Raw genomic sequence first — 16,969 nt, forward strand, 5'->3', positions numbered from 1 at the left:
TGGAGAGAGATTGCTTAATGGGTAAGTATGACACATGGATCAATGGAATGGTGACATGTGTCAAATTTTCATCCATTTATAAATGGCCTTATAAATCAGCACAAAGTCAGCCCATTTCTCTTCATTATGGTTGGCCTCACCAAGAACAAAGGAAGAAAGGAAAGAACAAAGAACCCTAGAGTGAAAATTAAAAAGGAAATTAGTAGATTTCAAGTAATCAAGCAATCAAAGGTAAAATTTCTTGATTTTGACTTGTGATCTACCTTTCCCATACATTCTTTTGCATTTTCCATAGTTGAATCACATGATTTCATGATGGGTCTCTCGCTGGCCGAACACTTAGAGGGAGCTTTTGATGCTTGATTTGGTTAGATTTCAATGTATTTTAGTGTTTTTAGTTAGTTAGTAATGTGTAGCATGAAAATCAAGCAAGAAAAATTCATGTTCTCCCATCACCCATCATTGGCCGAATTCTCCATGTGGAATATTGATGATGATTTTGATTTTATTTCAAGTGAATTGGTTAGGAAATGATGAATTATGGTGAGAAAATCAAGTAGGAAAAATCATAGTGTTGATGCACCCACCATGGCCAAATTTTTCAAGAGAAAATGTGAGGATGATTTTGCCATATTTCAAGTTATTTAATTTGTGTTTGATGATTTGGAGAATTGGAAGAAAAATGGAGTTAATTGGAGTTGAATTGGACATATTGGCCAAATAATCGAGTGATAGATCGAGTTAGGCCAACACCGCATGTAGACGATAATCCGAACAATTTGCATTTCATATCATGCATTCATATAGAGTTTAGATTAGTTTTATAATGATTTAGCACCAATGTGGTAAATTGCTTGATTTTGCATTATGTCTAAGTGGTGAATCCTCAGAAAAAGGGCAAAGAAATTACACCTAAGGATCAATAGTCAGAGTACTTCAAAATTCGAACCTTGACATAGTGAGTAACCTTACTATCATCTTAATTATCTAAAGTGGTTTTTATTTGATTTTGTGATTTTATGGAAAATGAGTTAAATGGTAAATCTTTGTGTTTTGTAATTAAAATGTGGTTTAATGAAATGATTTTATAACATTGTCTTGAAATTGAATGATGGTTTAAAAATAAAGTAATTGGAGACTGTTTTCATGTGTTGTAAATTCATGGTTTGAATCGAATGGCATATGATAATAATTGCATGAATGGCCGAATTAGTATTTGTGTTGAAATATATGAATTGTGTATTTAACCTTGAGAGGCTGTAAAATAAAATAATTACCATGTCATGCTATTGCAAATTTTATTGTATGGTGGGTTTAGCTTGCTGCAGTGGGCAGGTTCTATGGACCAGCCTATTAGAGGGGCACGAAATCCGGTTATTCGTACCTCGGTCGGAGAGGTGCGTAGGGTATCTCCTGAGGTATGGTTAGAGTTCACGTCACGCCGAACCACCTCGTGATGATGAACTCCGCTAATGCCAAGGAACGGTTGTGTTTTTTGAAAACAAAATAAAAATATGTTTTACGTGTATATGAGATTTCTTTCTTTAACAGCCTTGACAGGCTCGAGCGGACGCCCCTGATCAAGGTGTCACCGAGCACTATTTGATAGCATGAGCCAAATGTTTATAAAAGTTATAAGCTGTAAAGTCCAACCTTATAAAATAGTTGTCATGACATACATGTGATGGATAGCATGTTTACATACTAGGAGAGCCCCGAAAAATCGACAAAAGTCGATATTGTACCAAGAGGTACAACAAAGTTGATCTAAGCCTCGAACTAGTCTAAATAGAGATCTTAAGATGAAATTGAGAATTTTAAAACCCCAGAATGACTTAAAATGATGATTTGGAGTTCGAGGGCTGAATTGGAGTCAATTTGGAATTTTCATGTTCTAAGGGTAAAATGGTAATTTTGTCACTCAAGGACAAAATGGAAATTTTTAGAAAATTTTGATCACATTTGACTCATTGGAGTATGATTTGAGTTTGAAAGGTGAAAAATTTAAATTCTGACATTTTTAGAATCTCAGGGGTAAAATGGTAATTTTACGAGTTTACGGGGGTAAAATTAGAATTTTGGAATCTTACACCACCTAACACTTGTCATGCCTTTGGATTTCAGCCATTAACATTTTACATTGTGGATAATTTAAACATTTTATGTGGTGGAGAGAGATTGCTTAATGGATAAGTATTACACATGGACCAATGGAAACATGTCATGTGTCAAGCTTTGATTATTCTAGAATTTCCTTGTAAAATCTATTTAAAACTCTCTTAGTCTCACCCATATGGCTGGTCAAAGCATGAAGTGAAGAGGAAAGGAAAGAACAAAAACCCTAGGTGGGGAAAATTGAAGAGAAAGTGTTAAAATCCAAGGAATTAAGCAAGGTAAAGTGAAAATTCTTTATTTTTACTTGAGATTTACAATACCCATGCTTTATTTTCTTATTTCTATGGTTGAGAAGCATGATTTCATAGTGAATAAGTGGCAGGCCGAACGGGTTTGGTGAGAGAAATGATGTTCGAATTGTTTGATTTTGAGTTATGTTGGTGTTTAGAGTTAGTTAAGCATGTTTAGAAACAAAACAACAAGAAAAGAATCCATTTTCTCCATGAACCTTCAATGGCCGAACTCTATGTGAGGTGTAGAAGTAATGAATTGATTTTGTGATCAAGTGAATTGGTTGAAAAATTGATGAAATGATGATTTATGGTGAGAAAATGGAATGGGAAAATTTTCAGTGATAGTGCACCACAATGGCCAAAATTTTCAAGAAGAATTGTGAGGGTTGTTAGGCTGAATTTTAGATTACTGGAATGGTATTTAGTGAATTGAAATATTAGAAATGAAATGGAGCAATTTGGAACCAAATCGGACGCAATTATCATTTAATCGAGTAATAGGCCGAATTAGGTGAACACCGCATTTAAGCGATAGTCGGATAAGTTGCATATCATATCATGCATAAACACTGAGTCTGAATTGATTTTATAATGGTCAGGCATTAATGTGGTGAATTATGTATTGTATATTGTGGATAAGTGGTGAGCAAATTACACTGGTAAAAGTACAGAGATTGTACTTGAAGACTGGGATTAGGAGTACATTGACTCCTAGAACTGTGAGTAAACTTATTATCGTCTTAATTATCTAGAGTAGTTTTATTCAATTGTGTGATTTTATAGAAAATGGGTTTAAATGGTAAATTGCTATGTTTTAGGAGAAATTGTGATTTTATAAAATGATTTTATAAATTTTCTGGAAAAATTGAATACTGGTTTTGAAATTAGAGTAGTTGGAGACTGCCTGCTTGTGCTATAAATTGTGTTTAAAATTATATGGCTTATAGCAATATGTGAGCATGAATGGCAAAGTCGGTATTTGTATCAAAATTATATATACTATGTATTCAGCCTTGAGTGGCTAGATTGCGATAAATTACCATGTCATGCAGATAAGGATTTTATAAATCAGGTGGTAGATAAAATAATCCATAATCCCTGCAAATGAGGTTCTGTGGACCAGCCTAAGAGAGGGGGCATAGAATCAAATATATCTTACCTTGATCGGAGAGCCGTGTGGAGGGTGTCTCTAGAGGTAAAGATTTGAGTGCACTTCACGTGGACCACCGCGTGAGAGTGAGACTCAACCAATGCCAAGGCATGGCTAGAATTTTGGATGTAAAGACATTTAACAGCCTTGGTGGTCTCGGTCAGATGCCTAGGCCAAGGCATCCCCAAGAATGATTTTGGCAGGAGCCAAGTTTTGTGATATATATAAGTCATGTTGATTAATTGAGTAAACTGAATATTCATGTTATGAAACATATATTGGAAAAGAATATTTTAAATTCGTCTCAATTTATTCGCCTTTAGATAGTTTAGATGGTGTCTGTTTACGCATTGGGATTTTATAATCTCACCACTCTCATTTCCTCACATTTCAGGCTCGGGGAATTCCATAGTTAGCTGACTTTGACAAAGACCTTCATTTGGACTTGAATCGGTAAAAACTGTAGGTTTTTAGCTTCCGATGCATTTTGGTTAGATGTGGGCCAATGTGTCACTGTAAAAGTAATTTTATGCTTTGGTTATTTGCTTTATAGTATATATGAATATAATTAACTTTTACGCTATAAGAATTATTTACCGATAGCTTTATAAAAATTATTTTACAAGAAAATAGTTTATTTTATTGAATATTTTTATTATATTCAAATGGTCAAATTTTCACTTCAAATGAACATTTTAGATACTTAGTTTGTTTTTAAATCACTAAATATATATTTTCTGCTTACCTACTACATTTTTAGCAAGTTTTGAGATTTTTGATGAAAAATGACGAAAATGCCCCTGTGAGCCAAAAAACAATATGTTATGTTCTGGTTTGGAAATGACTCGAAATCTTTCGAATTACGATATTTGATAACTATTGCTCACCGGGGAAGTGCAAAAGTTGATACGAGAGCCTTGTGAGGTTTCGATCGGCATTCGGGGTGAAGAATGTTTGTCGAGGCTTCGCGGAGGTTGTCACCAGTCCGATGAGGAGTTCTAGGTCATGACATAAGCCTTATTGAGAAATTAAACGAAATACAATCATTTGCATGGGTTAGAATGATTTTTCAAGTTGTAAAATATGTATTGTGATGGGATATTTTGATTGTTTCTTATTACTCGGCTTTAGCTGATTTAGATGATGTTTATTTACTCACTGAGATTTTATAATCTCATCACCCTCCTTTCCACCCATTTTAGGCTCAAGATAGTCAGTAGATAGCTTATTTCGTTGAGGGCTACAGTTGGACTTGCATCCCGAAAAACTGTAGGTTTACCGTTTTTGATACTTTTGGTCGTTCGTGGGCCCATGTGTCACTGTAAATTAAATGTTATACTTTGGTTATCTGTATCACAGTATGTATGAATTTATTTAGCTTTTACGCTATAAAAATTATTTATCGATAACTCTATAAATATTGTTTTATAAGAAAATAGAATATTTTTATTATATTCAAATAGTTATAGTTTCACTTTAAATGAATGTTTAGACATCTAGACTTATTTTTTATTATGAAATATGTGTTTTCCACTCGCATACAACATCTTTAGCTGGTTTCGAGATTTTTGAGGAAAAATGACGAAAATGCCCCTGTGAGACAAAAATTATTTTTCTATTATTTTGATTTGAAAATAGTTTATAATCTCTCAAAACATGATAGCTAACAACTGTCGCTCATAGGGGAGGTGAGAAAAATGATATTAAAGCCTTGCGAGGTTTCGGTCGACATTCCGGGCGATGTCTATCGAGACATCACGACTGTTGTCACGGGCTCAAGGAGAGTACCAGGTTGTGACATATTGCTTCATCACTCTTTGCATCAAACTTTCCTAAGGGCTGTTTTCCATTATTCAATACAAAACATTTACAGCCAAAACTCCTAAGGTGAGAAATATTTGGTTTCTTACCCTTGTAAAGTTCATATGGAGTCTTTGAAATCATGACTCTAATTGATACTCTACTAAGTATATAAGTTGTTGTGTTCACTGCCTTAGCCCAAAAATATTTTGGTAGGTTATTCTCACACAGTATAGTTCTAGCCATTTCTTTTAAGGTTCGGTTTTTCCTCTCTACAACTCCATTTTGCTGGGGTGTTCTAGGTGCAAAAAAATTCTAATCTAATCCTTTTTCATTGTAAGATTTCTCAAATTCATCACTTTCAAATTCTCCTTCATGATCACTCCTTATGCTAACTATGGCTAGTCCTTTTTCATTCTCTACTTTCCTACAATGACTTATAAAAGATAATAGAGCATCATTCTTATGAGCAAGAAAATAAACTTAAGTGTACCTAGAATAATCATCAACTATAACAAAGCCATATGATTTTCCTCCTAAACTAATTGTGCTTATTAAACCAAATAAATCAATGTGTAACAATTCAAGAGGTTTAGATGTTGACACAACTTTTTTAGCTTTAAAGGATGTTCTAACTTGTCTTCCTAGTTGGCAAGCATCACATATTTTATCATTTTCAAATTTTAAATCCGGCAGCCCAACAACTAAGTTCTTTTTAATCAATTTTGACATAGTATGCAAGCTTACATGTCCTAATCTCTTATGCCATAACTGGCTATCATTTTTAGCATTTGCAATAAGACATATTTCACTATTAACATCAAGATCCTCAAGAAAAACAACAAACATATGTTTCAATCTCTTTCCTATGAATAAGACTTTGTTTGTATCTATGTCTATTACTTCACACTTATTTGAATCAAAACATACTTTAAATTCTTTGTCATATAATTGACTAATACTCAATAAATTATGCTTCAAACCCTTAACTAACAACACATGACTAATTTGAGTTTGGGAGTTCTTACCAACTGTTCCTATACCATGAATTCTACCTTTTGAATCATCACCAAAGGACACTATACCTCCCTTCCTTTTGTCTAACTGAGCAAATAACAATTCATCTCCAGTCATGTGCTGTCAGTAGCCACTGTCCATGTACCAAGGCTACTTCTTATTGAGTTGAGCTCTTGAACATGTCTCATTTAAGTGCGGTTCAACCTACAAAATAGATTTTCAATTTTTTTTATAAGTACCCATACTTTGATGGGTCCTTGAGTGTTAGTGGCAATATAGGATCCTTTTGGAACCTAAATTTTTCTAACTTTCTATAGGTTACTTTTCTTGAAGCAATCATATGATAAGTGTCCATGTTTTCCACAACTATAACATCTAGCGGAGAAATCATTAGCATTCTTTCTGAAATTTATGCTCTTTCTTGATGATTCTTTTCTTAAATTTTTAAAAGTAATATTTTCAGCAACTGTAGCTTGTAAAGCGTTTGTTGTATTTTTCAACTCCAATTGTAGATTTTCAAAATCTGTTTTTGAATGTTCTAATTCAATTTATAGATAATTTCTTTGCTCAAAAACAGAATTGAACTCTAGTTTCATCTTTTCCAAATCATTTTCAAGAGATGTAGCCTTTTTCTTTAAAGTCTTGTATTTTAAAAAGAGTTTCTCAAATTCATCATAAAGGCTATCATACTCATTTTGTAAATCATCAATGGAAATATCATAGGGGGATGAAGATACCTCAATTTCATCATTTGTGCCATCAGACAGAGGTTTGCTCTTTCCTTAGATTTTTCATCTTCAGCTTTAGAGCTTGATGTGTCATTGTTCGACCATGCAGCTACTACCATTGCTTTCTTCGATTTCTTATTTTTCTTTGGAGTCTCATCTTTCAACAATGGACATTCGGACTTGAAGTGGCCAAGTTTCTTTCATTTGTAGCAGATCAGCTCCTCCTTTTTGTTGGAATCATTTTTGTTTTTGATTTTCCATGAAGCACCTTGATCTTTTCTAAACCCTCTTCTAGCTAGTCTCCGGTTTCTTCTGCCCATAAGCTTTCTGAATTTTCTTGCAACCAGAGCTAACTGTTCATCATCATCACATGACAGCTCTTCCAACTCTTCTTCAAGAATGCTGGCTTTAAGTGCAATTCTCTTTTTCTTTTCCTTTGCTTCCCTCAAATCTTTTTCTTCTTCCTCTTTAAGCTCTAGCTCATAAGTAATGAGAGAACCACAAATCTCATCTAAGGTAATAACATTTAGGTCCTTAGCCTCTCGGATTACAGTCACTTTAGGCTTTCAATTTTTTTATAGGCTTCTAAGAACTCTTTTAACTATTTCATGCTGGGGTATTAGTTTGCCTAGCTGACTCAATTTATTTGTGATATTTGTAAATCTATCTAACATGCTGATGATATCTTCACCAGGCTCCACTTCGAACATTTCATAGTTATGTGTCAAGAGGGCTATTTTGGACTCCTTGACTTAAGAAGCCCCTTCATGGATTATTCTAAGTTTATCCCACACATGTTTAGCTGTTGTACAACTAGAGACTTTGTTGAATTCAGTGGGGGTCAAAGCACAATGCAATGTGTTGATGGCTTTAAAATTTGTTTGGACTTTCTTAGTTTCAACCTCAGTCCATTCAGACCTTGGCTTTGGCATCAACTCAATTGTTACTACATTCAAAGTTAAGGGAATAAAGGGTCCATCAGTTATGATGTCCCACATTTCATAATCTATAGCTCTAATGAAAATTGACATTCTAGTGCTCCAATAAGGATAATTAGAGCCATCAAATAGAGGTGGTCTGTTTGTTGATTGTCTCTCAACAACTACTGATTTTAGTTGAGCCATTTGGATCCTCCTAAAGAGTGTTAGACTTTAATAACAGGGAACTAGCTTTGATACCACTTGTTGGTCCCAATAATATGTGCTAGAGGAAGGGTGAATAGTATAAATTTGGCTCTTTGAAAAATTATCTCTAAGTGTAGGCAAATGTAGGATAAATGAAAGAAAGAAAACAAAACAAAAACAAAGTAAACAAAATAGAAGAATTTAGAGTGGTTCGGTCTAAGACCTACATCCACTACCTTGATTATCCAACCAAGGATTCTCTAAACAATCCACTAAAAACTGGTGAAATTTACAAGCTTTCACCAAGCTTTACAATGGCTTTTAACAGGCTCAGCCAAAACCTTTTACACTAGTTTTTCATGGGCTAAACTAAAACCCAACACCTAACTTTTCAAGGCTAAGTTAGAACCTTAACACATTCAAGCAAACCTAGCTTGAAACAACCACTTAGAGTGATCCCCTCACTCTAAGCATGCAAGAAGAGAAGTAAAAGAAAGTACCTATGATCACAAGGTTGATCTAAATGGTACAAGGTTGAGTGCAGAATACAAATACAAAAGATTGGCGTTTAAGTGCAGAAAGGTGCAAAGGAGATTTTCTTGTTTTTCAGCTCTACATGACTCAAATCTTTTCAAAACTTCCAAGAACTGATTTCTAACCGTTGGAAGACCCTTTTATACTTGGAGAAACACCTCTGATGGTAGTTTGGCAGTTTATGGTTGTCGAAAACAGTTGAGAATAGGTGCTAGCTGTTAATCTATCTTTTAGTGCTTTGGTTCAAATTGCAGACAAAGAGCTATTAGTCGACTAACTTTCTTCTTGGTGGACTAAGTTGGTTCTATCTTTTAGTCACAGAATCTGGCAAAGAGCATTTAGTCGATTAACTTTCTTCTTGGTCGAATAAGTTGGTTCTGTCTTGAAGTCTAGATTTTGGCAGTAGCTTGTTAGTCGACTAACTCTTATCTTGGTCGACTAAATTGGTTCTGTTTCTCAATATTTTTCAGCCCGCCATTTCTCCAATTCAAATTTTAATCAACCAACATTCTTCATTATTTATCTAAAGACCTTCCTTATTGTTGATTAATCGTTTTTTTTCATTTTCATGATTTTTGATATATACTTGAAAGGCTGATTTATTATTTCCATATGACTTTTTGTCCTGCACACTTAGGTAGAAATGTTAGACACAAATGAAATGGGAATATTTTATTATCATCAAAAACCAATGGAGCCAACAAGTTCTATCTTCTACTTGCTATGTTTTTTCATTTTTTTGTTATGCAGATTTTATTTTTTATGATTTTAATTTTTAAAGATTAAAAAATTATTATGTACTTCTTAAATATAAATTTTAGGATTACACAGTAAGCTGTTGCTTAAAATTTCATTAATTTATTAGTTTTTTTATTAATATTCATTAATAGATTAATTTGCCTTGTTTTGATTCTTTTGGTTTCTACAACAACTATAGAAAGAGTTTTTTTCAACAATGAAAATTGTGAAAATAAGACTCCAGAACGAAATAGACGATAAGATTCTTGTAGATAATTTAATTGTTTATATTGAGAAAGACATTGCTAGCCTTTCAATACGAAATCAAAAATTGATGAATTTGAGTCTAGGAAATATCGTCGAGCACAACTTTCTTAAAATGCTATTGTAAGTCTTTCTTTTCTTATTCCTTTTGATATACATATTAAATAAAATTATTTATTTATTATGAATATTTTAATTGTTGATTAAGTTTAACATATTAGTTTTCAAAATTTTTAATCTTTATTCCTTTTTATCTTTAACCCCCAACAAAAATAGGTTAACTCCGTCCTACTGCAAATCTTTTGCAAGTTTTCACGTTCTCTCTGTAATCTTCTCTTTCTTCATTCTTTCTTCCTATTTCTTATTTTTTAGATCTTGTTCTATCACTTACCATACACTTATACTTCGAGGTCTATTCTAACTTTCCTCTATATTACTCTTGATACATCTTATTTCACTTGTTTGGGTTGGTATATGCCCTTGAGCCAATGGAATTAGTCAAGGAATATATATTGCCATTTAATGCATACTTAATCGCATAACTATATATGATATAGGTTTTCCTTCATGTTGTGCAATAATAAGGAGTTAAGTACTAATTGAATGAAGCGCATGGAACATAAAGGCCTCGTAAGAGAATTGTAAGGTTGTTACAATTATGAGATCACTATGCATTAAAGCCATGTTCCTAAAATTGGTCTTGGTCATTATATTGTCAAGACAGGATATTGACAATGTTCAAAGACTAGTACATGTTAAGCCTCCTCACTTGGGAAGTAAGCAATCGATCTCATAGATTAAAGTATATGGGATACTCGAGGATAATATGCAAATGCTTGTTAAAGAACAAGTTCACTAAATATGACCCACTATGAGAACTCTATTTGGTATTTCACTTAAGTGTTTATGGAATATGTTCTCATGTGATAGTCATGCAACTAGTCCTCAAACTTGAGACACTAGGTCATCTTGTATGGGGAATTACATTCTTTGATTTAACCTTTACAGGTTTGGAGGTGACCAGATGACTAAACAGGGTGTTTTTGGGTATGCTATGAAGCATGAGAAGGTGAATGAGTGGTCAATAGAGGATTCATCACCCTAAGTGATATGAGGGGATGTATGTCACTTATTCTCAATTCTTGATTAACTTGTATAAAGTCTTTAGCCAAAGCATGATGAATTTGAGAAAAGTTAGTTTCGTAAATTCATAAGGTTAGTCATGAATTATGAGAACTAATATGAAACGTTATAAGTAGACACTGAGCCATGCTTTATGACATATCTGAGATACTTGATGAAAAGACTGTATTGCACTGAAAGGCTTATTACTGAAAGGCTTTGTCAAATAATTGACTTTCTAACATTTGGGTGATCATGATGTATTGCTAGATGCCACCTGATTTATAAATATAAATAAATTATCAAATTAATATTTGATCAAGATTTATATTTATTGCCAACATGTTAGAAGCTTAATAGGTCACACACATTAAGTGACATGATTGAGATTAAATAAGGATAATTAATTAAGTTGGACTTAATTGATAAAGACCAAAATAAGGTGAGAAATTAATTAAGTTCATAGAGACTAAATTAAATTAAAATAGAACTGTTGTATTTAGGGTTACAACTTAGTTTGGCTATAAAAATATATTATATTAGTAAACTAAAACTCTAAGCCCTCAGCTACTTCTTAGTTGTTTTATAAAATAAGAAAAGGAAATAGTTTTCTTTGTCTGATAAAAATAAAGTTCAGCAAGAACTTTTGGACTTTTGCTTTAAAAACAAAACTTGCTAGCACAAGTTAAAAAAAATCCTACCTTCGAGAAGGTCTTATTTGGTCACTGTGTAGATTACTATTAGAAGCCAAACACTTGGGTGGCTGAAGACAAATTCTAAAGGTGAAGAAGCAAAGATTTTGGATTTAATTGGCTCTTAATTACGATATCTAGAGTGAGGTATGTAACTCTTAAACTTATGAAAGTTTATAATTAATTTGAATGTTACATGAAAAACACAAACATTGATCCTGTAAGATTTCACTGTTTCTATGATTAAATACTAATTTATTTTTTCATTACGTTATATTTGTAATTTATTAATTATTGTCCAATTTAAGCATGAGATCTAACCCCAGCAATTTGCAATGCTTCCATTGCCTTTTCTAGAAGACCTCTTTAATTAGATCTCTTCCAAAAGAACTCACAAGGGAGACTCAATTGGAAGAACTCCTAATACTACCATTTTCAGAAAAACACCCAAGGAAGACACTTTCGGAAGAACTCTCAACACTGGCTCTTCCACAAAAAAACCTAACGTTACCTCTTCTAGAAGAATCTCTTTAAATTTTTGATCGAACTCCTAACACTACCTCTTCTGAAAGAACTCTTGATGTTGCCTACTCCTCTTCTCCAAATCCCTTTACAGATTTCATATAAAATTCTGGTAAACCTCATAAAATCCATATACAATCCATAATTTTTTATTGGATAAATGTAAGAAATGTAGTAAAATACAAGTAGCTGATATGCTCCCTTCTATAACAAATAGCTAAATAAAAAAGATCTAATGTGGCGTGACTTATATGTGTGTGTATATATATATATATATACAGGGGCGGCCCAATAAGGTTAAAGGCCTAAAGCGACTATTATATATTTTTTAAATGACTAATATAAATCATCAATCAAAAATTTTAATTGAAATAAATTAACTATTACATAAAATAAAGATAATATAATAATATGATATAAACTCTAAATTAAAATAAAAAATCTGTAAATATTACAACAATAATACTTGATTGTTGAATACTTATTACAAACAGTAAATAAAGCTCACGGTTTTATAAAGATAAAAACATAACAGATTTCTTATTTGTTCTTTGAAAGAAAATTAAAGTTAAAAAGAAAAAGGAAGAAAGAGCAAATGAGAAAAGAAGAATGCTAAAATAGATATTATACATTGAAAAAAAATAATTGATTTTATATAAAAGAAAAAAATAGTAGTTGAAATTTATTAAATATGTTAATTGAAAATAGGAGAAATAAGTAAAAAAAAAACTGTTGGAGATGATTAAATACATATGACTGTTAGTTGATTGGAAATAAGAGAAATAATTGAGAATTAATAACATTCTAAAAATTAAGAAATGACAAAAAATTAAAATTTATTAACCACATAATTAAAAAAGTGAGAAAATAGATAATTTTATTAATTTTTAATTTTTTTATACATTTTTAATATAATTAATTATATTATAAAATTATAGAACTTTTCCAAATTTGAGGCCTCTCTAAATTGGGGGCCTAAAGCCCTTGCTTGGGTGGCTTTACCCAAGGGCCGGCCCTGTATATATATACTTGTTTAGAGGAAAATGATTAAAAGTAACTCAATTTGAAAATAAAAATTTAATTTACTTAATTTCCAAAAAGAAAAGAAACTCGGATCTGCATGGAAAGAGGAGCAAGACAACATTAGTTTTGGTGAGACACAATTATCATTAGTAAGTCAAAATGATTGCGTATAAAGACAAAAGTAAAAAAAATCTAGCTAAGTGTTTGAAAGGTAAAGATAATAAAGTCTGAGAAACAAACTTCGCCACAATTGACGTTGCCGTACCCAACTTGGCATGCATGCACATAGCTTGGTCTTGATCGGAAACCAAAATGTGAATAGTCTTAGAGCAAACTTTTTCCTTTATCACGTGTTTATTTAATCTTCTGCCAAAATGTGAAAAGAAAAGAGAGAGAGTGAACGAGGAATGCACCTAGCTGGGTAGTTTTTCCATGTGTCCCAAAATACTTTAAGATCTATACAAGTCTGTGCTCTAGGAATTCTGTGATTTTGTGTTTTGTGAAATCCTTCTTTTGCTGATTCCCTGCTAATTTTTGTAACGCAGTGAATCTGATTCTGTACAGGGATCTATTTCTCCCTTCTTTCGGTATAGTAATGCAACCATTACTTCGCTTCTCAATAAAAAAAAAAATATTGTTTAAGATTGTTAAAAGAAAGTAGTAAAAACAAATAGTCAAACAAATCAAATACAAAGAAATGACCACTAAAAGCAACTCTATTATATAAATCAAACAAATGAACCCACCCAAAAGCAGCGACTCTTAGGTTTAGAACTCCCCTTTGCTCTCATGGAAAACTATCTCCTCTACTTTCTATTCCTTTTCATCTTTATCTACTTCATATTCATGGCCTTGAGGACATGGATGAAACCCACAGCCAATGGCCCTGCATCAAGGCTACCACCAGGTCCACCACAACTACCTCTCATAGGAAACTTGCATCCCTTTAAAGACACTCAAGCTCATCTCTGCCTTGCCCAACTCGCTCAGAAGTATGGCCCCGTCATGCGTCTGCAACTTGGGGAAGTACCAACTGTTGTCGTTTCTTCACCGGGAGGTGCTAAAGAACTGATAAAAACCCACGACTCCATTTTTTCCGAGAGGCCTTATCTCTATGCTGCAGAGTTGATAACTTACAACTTTAAAGACATCGTGTTTTCGCGTGGTCAATACTTGAGACAGACACGTAAGATTTGTGTGTTGGAGCTGTTAAGCACGAGAAGAGTTCAATCATCCAGACCAATCAGGGAAGAAGAGACATCTAATTTAATTAGAACCATCTCATCAAAAGCAGGACAGGCAATTAACCTGAAATACTTGCTGTATTCTTCAGCGCTCAGCATAGTCTCAAGGTCAGCCTTCGGTGGCAAATGCAAATTCCAAGAAGAATTCCTGAAACTTATCCCAGACATTTCAGATTCGCTCAGTGGTCTCAGTGTTGTTGATTTATATCCTTCAATCAAATTGCTCCATCTAATCAATGCAATGAGGCCTAAAAACAAGAGACTGCATAAGACAGTAGATGAGATTCTTGAGAACATCATTCATGAACATAGAGTTAAAAAATCAACAGCAAGGGTAGTTGAAGATGAAGGAGCTGGTGATCTTGTACAAGTCCTTCTGGATATTCAGGATCATGGAGGCCTTGAAGTTCCCTTATCAACCTCAAGTGTCAAAGCAATTATACTGGTTAGTTTTATTATTGTTTTATATACCATGCTTATCCTCAAGCAAAATATACCACCACGAATTATATCTACGTACTTAAGAGCTAGTAAGCAACTAATCATATGCAGCCAAAGAATTCACTGACAAATTGATTAGCTTGAATATTAAACTACGGATTTAATCTTACCCTATATTTTCTTTTTCAAATTTATCATCCTTTGATGCTGTTCGATTTTGAGGAGTCTATACTATTAAATTTCATTTTTTTTTTAAAAAAGAAACATTTTGAATGTGAAGTTATGTTTATAATTTTGTTGGATGAATTAAATGCAACCCATAAGAATAAAACAAAATCACAATATAATAAATACAAAATAAAATTTAAAAAAACACAACAGATGCTAAGCAAGAAACTCGAAATCAAATAGGGGTGTATGGGTAATTTACTAAATTTTAAATTTTAATGATGCTAGAGAATATCATCTAATGTTAACCTTTAGATTTTTACAAAGAGATAGTTACCCAAATTATTGCTACTAGGGTTAAGCTCATAGCTTTCAACTAAAGAACTAGTGAGAGATTACAAATTTTCCCCTACTTTTGTCATTAGTCGCAAACTAAATGAATATAGTATTATGTTTTGATTAAATTTAATTAATAGTATTTATTTATAAGTTTTTCCTATAGTTGATTCTATCTTTATCTAATAAATTAAGATTGATAAATCAAATAATAAAAATTGATTTGGAAATTAAATCAGAACTTTTTCTTGAAAGTAATTCAAGTAAATACTAAAATAGATATAAATATAAAAGTTATATACAGTTATTTTAATATATTTACAAAAATTTCACATCTCAAAAGCTATCTAAGGAATGAATATTGATAAGTAAAATAAAGTATAACGATTCAATTAGGCTACAACTCTATCTTAGAATAATGCAAGTAAATCCTAAATCTATGATGAATTTATTAGAAACAAAATAGCAAAGTAATAACGGTAATTTTTTAATTGGGTAAAAGTTCACATTTCTCAAGTTTTTTTTTTTTTTTATGAGCTAGTATTTAACTCAATAATGTATGTATCACATCTCTTTGTCCAAATAAATAAAAAAAATTTAAACTTAATAATTTCATTGCAGAATATATTCGGTGCGGGAGGTGACACATCATCTACAGTTATAGAATGGGCAATGTCGGAAATGTTAAGGAACCCTAGAATAATGAAAAAGGCACAAGCGGAGGTAAGAGGCGTGTTTGCTCGAAAAAGAGATGTGGATGAAGCAGGCCTTCATGATTTGAAGTACCTCAATCAAGTTATCAAAGAGGCACTAAGATTTCACCCTCCTGCTCCTTTGCTACTTCCAAGAGAATGCCAAGAGAGTTGCGAGGTTAATGGATGGGTCATACCGGCCAAAACCAGGATCATAGTTAATGCATGGGCAATAGGAAGAGATGAAAATTATTGGATGGAAGCTGAGAAGTTTCATCCAGAGAGATTTGATGATAGCTCTTTTAACTATAAGGGAACAGATTTTCGTTATATTCCGTTCGGTGCTGGAAGGCGGATATGTCCTGGGATCTCTTTTGCTATTGCCAATGTCGAGCTTACACTTGCTAAATTGCTATACCATTTTGACTGGCAGCTTCCCAATGGAATGAAGCCTGAAGATCTAGATATGACTGGAGTTTTTGCTGCTACATTGCGAAAAAAAGATGATTTGTGTTTAGTTGCCGTTCCTTATGAGTTTGCTTCTTCGGGATAATATATTTTTAGCGATTTCAGACAATAAATGTTAATTTCAGACAATAAAGGATGATTGATGTATCTGGTCAGACTCTTGTGGTACATAAATAGTCTGACAAAATATTAGTTATGATCTCCATTTCACATTTATTAATTTTCTCTTATCGTGTGCATAGCACATGAATGTTTTGTACCACAAGTAATTTAATATTATGAATAAAAATAGATATTTGAAATAGTTCAATCAATAATTATAAGCAACATAACGAGAAAGGGAATTAAATTATATCTCTTAATTATAAGTCCAAGCAACTATTATAAAAAAATTTTAAAAATGAAAAGAAAAATTATGATTTTTAATTAAGGATATGATTTCCATAACAGATAATTACATTAAAAACAATAGTTTATTAGTTGCATAAAACTAATATA

At 32.5% G+C, this 16,969-nt stretch overlaps 1 pseudogene; it reads left to right on the forward strand.

The window, feature by feature from the left end:
- Positions 1 to 13,911: 13,911 nt before the first annotated feature.
- On the forward strand, positions 13,912 to 16,556 carry LOC148761775 (desmethyl-deoxy-podophyllotoxin synthase pseudogene; annotated as a pseudogene).
- Positions 16,557 to 16,969: the final 413 nt, after the last annotated feature.

The sequence above is a fragment of the Theobroma cacao genome, chromosome 7, assembly GCF_053813885.1.
Source record: "Theobroma cacao isolate CCN51 chromosome 7, ASM5381388v1, whole genome shotgun sequence".
Classification (NCBI taxonomy): domain Eukaryota; kingdom Viridiplantae; phylum Streptophyta; class Magnoliopsida; order Malvales; family Malvaceae; genus Theobroma; species Theobroma cacao.